The sequence below is a fragment of the Triticum aestivum genome, chromosome 1B (assembly GCF_018294505.1).
Source record: "Triticum aestivum cultivar Chinese Spring chromosome 1B, IWGSC CS RefSeq v2.1, whole genome shotgun sequence".
NCBI classification, from domain to species: domain Eukaryota; kingdom Viridiplantae; phylum Streptophyta; class Magnoliopsida; order Poales; family Poaceae; genus Triticum; species Triticum aestivum.
The window spans coordinates 661384452-661390028 of record NC_057795.1 but is presented as its reverse complement, the minus strand read 5'-3'; positions in this window follow the sequence as shown (position 1 = coordinate 661390028).

Here is a 5577-nt window from a genome sequence, read left to right as displayed (position 1 = left end):
TAGAAGTTGACAAAATCACGTTGTGGTTATTTGTAGGTAAGAAAACGTTCTTGCTAGAACCCAATTGCAGCCACGTAAAAGATGCAACAACAATTAGAGGACGTCTAACTTGTTTTTGCAGCAATTGTCATGTGATGTGATATGGCCAGAAGTTGTGATGAATGATGAATGATATATTGTGTTGTATGAGATCATGTTCTTGTAATAGGAATCACGACTTGCATGTCGATGAGTATGACAACCGGCAGGAGCCATAGGAGTTGTCTTTATTTTTTTTGTATGACCTGCGTGTCATTGAAGAACGCCATGTAAATTACTTTACTTTATTGCTAAACGCGTTAGCCATAGAAGTAGAAGTAGTCGTTGGCGTGACAACTTCATGAAGACACGATGATGGAGATCATGATGATGGAGATCATGGTGTCATGCCGGTGACAAGATGATCAAAGGAGCTATATGATATTGGCCATATCATGTCACTACTTTATATAATTGCATGTGATGTTTATTATGTTTTATGCATCTTGTTTACTTAGAACGACGGTAGTAAATAAGATGATCCCTTATAATAATTTCAAGAAAGTGTTCCCCCTAACTGTGCACCGTTGCTAAAGTTCGTCGTTTCGAAGCACCATGTGATGATCGGGTGTGATAGATCCTTACGTTCACATACAACGGGTGTAAGACAGATTTACACATGCAGAACACTTAGGGTTAACTTGACGAGCCTAGCATGTACAGACATGGCCTGGAACACATAGACCGAAAGGTCGAACATGAGTCGTATGGAAGATACGATCAACATGGAGATGTTCACCGATGATGACTAGTCCGTCTCACGTGATGATCGGACACGGCCTAGTCGACTCGGATTGTGTAACACTTAGATGACTAGAGGGATGTCAAATCTGAGTGGGAGTTCATTAAATAATTTGATTAGATGAACTTAATTATCATGAACTTAGTCTAAAACTTTTGCATAATATGTCTTGTAGATCAAATGGCCAACGCTCATGTCAACATGAACTTCAACGCGTTCCTAGAGAAAACCAAGCTGAAAGATGATGGCAGCAACTATACGGACTGGGTCCAGAACCTGAGGATCATCCTCATAGCTGCCAGGAAACAATATGTCCTAGAAGGACCGCTAGGTGACGCTCCCGTCCCAGAGAACCAAGACATTATGAATGCTTGGCAGTCTCGTGCTGATGATTACTCCCTCGTTCAGTGCGGCATGCTTTACAACTTAGAACCGGGGCTCCAAAAGCTTTTTGAGCAACACGGAGCATATGAGATGTTCGAGGAGCTGAAACTAGTTTTTCAAGCTCATGCCCGGGTCGAGAGATATGAAGTCTCCGACAAGTTCTATAGTTGTAAGATGGAGGAAAATAGTTCTGTCAGTGAGCATATACTCAAAATGTCTGGGTTGCACAACCACCTGTCCCAGCTGGACATTAACCTCCCGGATGAGGCGGTCATTGACAGAATCCTTCAGTCGCTCCCACCAAGCTACAAGAGCTTTGTGATGAACTACAATATGCAGGGGATGGTGAAGACCATTCCTGAAGTATTTTCAATGCTGAAGTCGACAGAGGTTGAAATCAAGAAAGAACATCAAGTGTTGATGATCAATAAGACCACTAAGTTCAAGAAGGGCAAGGGTAAGAAGAACTTCAAGAAGGACGTCAAAGATGGTGCCGCGCCCGGTAAGCCAGTTGCCGGGAAGAAGTCAACGCATGGACCCAAGCCTGAAACTGAGTGCTTTTATTGCAAGGGGAAGGGTCACTGGAAGCGAAACTGCCCCACATACTTAGCAGACAAGAAGGCCGGCAACACTAAAGGTATATTTAATATACATGTAATTGATGTGTACCTTACCAGTACTCGTAGTAACTCCTGGGTATTTGATACCGGTGTCGTTGCTCACATTTGTAACTCACAGCAGGAGCTGCGGAATAAGAGGAGACTGGCAAAGGACGAGGTGACGATGCGCGTCGGGAATGGTTCCAAGGTTGATGTGATCGCCGTCGGCACGCTACCTCTACATTTACCTACGGGATTAGTTTTAAACCTCAATAATTGTTATTTAGTGCCAAGTTTGAGCATGAACATTGTATTTGTATCTCGTTTGATGCGAGATGGCTACTCATTTAAATCCGAGAATAATGGTTGTTCTATTTATATGAGAGATATGTTTTATGATCATGCCCCGATGGTCAATGGTTTATTCTTAATGAATCTCGAACGTAATACTACACATATTCATAGTGTGAATACCAAAAGATGTAAAGTTGATAACGATAGTCCCACATATTTGTGGCACTGCCGCCTTGGTCACATTGGTGTCAAGCGCATGAAGAAGCTCCATGCTGATGGACTTTTAGAGTCTCTCGATTATGAATCATTTGACACATGCGAACCATGCCTCATGGGCAAGATGACCAAGACTCCGTTCTCCGGAATAATGGAGCGAGCAACCAACTTGTTGGAAATCATACATACCGATGTGCGCGGTCCAATGAGCGTTGAGGCTCGCGGAGGATATCGTTATGTTCTCACTCTCACTGATGACTTGAGTAGATATGGGTATGTCTACTTGATGAAACACAAATCTGAGACCTTTGAAAAGTTCAAGGAATTCCAGAATGCAGTAGAGAATCAACGTGACCGAAAGATAAAATTCTTACGATCGGATCGTGGAGGAGAATATTTAAGTCACGAATTTGGTACACACTTAAGAAAATGTGGAATCGTTTCACAACTCACGCCGCCTGAAACACCTCAGCGTAACGGTGTGTCTGAACGTCGTAATCGCACTCTATTGGATATGGTGCGATCTATGATGTCTCTTACTGATTTACCGCTATCATTTTGGGGATACGCTCTAGAGACAGCTACATTCACTTTAAATAGGGCACCGTCTAAATCCGTTGAGACGACACCGTATGAATTATGGTTTGGAAAGAAACCTAAGCTGTCGTTTCTAAAAGTTTGGGGATGCGATGCTTATGTCAAGAAACTTCAACCTGAAAAGCTCGAACCCAAGTCAGAAAAATGCGTCTTCATAGGATACCCTAAAGAAACCATTGGGTATACCTTCTACTTAAGAACCGAGGGCAAGATCTTTGTTGCCAAGAACGGATCCTTTCTGGAAAAAGAGTTTCTCTCGAAAGAAGTAAGTGGGAGGAAAGTAGAACTCGAAGAAGTACTACCCCTTGAACAGGATAGTAGTGCAGCTCAGGAAAATGTTCCTGTGATGCCTACTCCAACTGGAGAGGAAATTAATGATGATGATCAAGGTACTTCTGATCAAGTTGCTACTGAACTTCGTAGGTCCACAAGGACACGTTCCGCACCAGAGTGGTACGGCAACCCTGTCCTGGAAATCATGTTGTTAGACAACGGTGAACCTTCGAACTATGAAGAAGCGATGGCGGGCCCAGATTCCAACAAATGGCTTGAAGCCATGAAATCCGAGATACAATCCATGTATAAAAACAAAGTATGGACTTTGACTGACTTGCCCAATGATCGGAGAGCGATAGAAAACAAATGGATCTTTAAGAAGAAGACGGACGCGGATGGTAATGTCACCATCTATAAAGCTCGACTTGTCGCTAAGGGTTATCGGCAAGTTCAACGGATTGACTACGATGAGACTTTCTCTCCCGTAGCGAAGCTTAAGTCCGTCCGAATCATGTTAGCAATTGCCGCATACTATGATTATGAGATATGGCAAATGGACGTCAAAACGGCATTCCTTAACGGGCATCTTAAGGAAGAACTGTATATGATGTAGCCAGAGGGTTTTGTCGATCCTAAGAATGCTAACAAAGTATGCAAGCTCCAGCGATCCATTTATGGGCTGGTGCAAGCATCTCGGAGTTGGAACATTCGCTTTGATGAGATGATCAAAGCATTTGGGTTTATGCAGACTTATGGAGAAGCCTGCGTTTACAAGAAAGTGAGTGGGAGCTCTGTAGCATTTCTCATATTATATGTAGATGACATACTTCTGATGGGAAATGATATAGAATTCTTGGACAGCATTAAGGCCTACTTGAATAAGTGTTTTTCAATGAAGGACCTTGGAGAAGCTGCTTATATATTAGGCATCAAGATCTATAGATATAGATCGAGACGCCTCATAGGTCTTTCACAAGGCACATACCTTGATAAGATTTTGAAGAAGTTCAAAATGGATCAGTCCAAGAAGGGGTTCTTGCCTGTATTGCAAGGTGTGAGATTGAGCTCGGCTCAATGCCCGACCACGGCAAAAGATAAAGAAGAGATGAGCGTCATCCCCTATGCCTCAGCCATAGGACCTATTATGTATGCCATGCTGTGTACCAGACCTGATGTAAACCTTGCCGTGAGTTTGGTAGGAAGGTACCAAAGTAATCCCGGCAAGGAACACTGGACAGTGGTCAAGAATATCCTGAAGTACCTGAAAAGGACAAAGGACATGTTTCTCGTTTATGGAGGTGACGAAGAGCTCGCCGTAAAGGGTTACGTTGACGCTAGCTTCGACACAGATCTGGATGACTCTAAGTCACAAACCGGATACGTGTATATGTTGAATGGTGGAGCAGTAAGCTGGTGCAGCTGCAAGCAAAGCGTCGTGGCGGGATCTACATGTGAAGCGGAGTACATGGCAGCCTCGGAGGCAGCGCATGAAGCTATTTGGGTGAAGGAGTTCATCACCGACCTAGGAGTCATACCCAATGCGTCGGGGCCGATCAAACTCTTCTGTGACAACACTGGAGCTATTGCCCTTGCTAAGGAGCCCAGGTTTCACAAGAAGACCAGGCACATCAAGCGTCGTTTCAACTCCATCCGTGAAAATGTTCAAGATGGAGACATAGATATTTGCAAAGTACATACAGATCTGAATGTCGCAGATCCGTTGACTAAACCTCTCTCGCGAGCAAAACATGATCAACACCAGAACTCTATGGGTGTTCGATTCATCACAATGTAACTAGATTATTGACTCTAGTGCAAGTGGGAGACTGTTGGAAATATGCCCTAGAGGCAATAATAAAAGCATTATTATTATATTTCCTTGTTCATGATAATTGTCTTTTATTCATGCTATAATTGTATTATCCGGAAATCGTAATACATGTGTGAATACATAGACCACAATACGTCCCTGGTGAGCCTCTAGTTGACTAGCTCGTTGGTCAACAGATAGTCATGGTTTCCTGACTATGGACATTGGATGTCATTGACAACGGGATCACATCATTAGGAGAATGATGTGATGGACAAGACCCAATCCTAAGCATAGCACAAGATCGTGTAGTTTGTTTTGCTAGAGTTTTTTCAATGTTAAGTATCTTTTCCTTAGACCATGAGATCGTGTAACTCCCAGATACCGTAGGAGTGCTTTGGGTGTACCAAACGTCACAACGTAACTGGGTGACTATAAAGGTACACTACAGGTATCTCCGAAAGTGTCTGTTGGGTTGACACGGATCGAGACTGGGATTTGTCACTCCGTATGACGGAGAGGTATCTCTGGGCCCACTCGGTAATGCATCATCATAATGAGCTCAAAGTGACCAAGTGCTT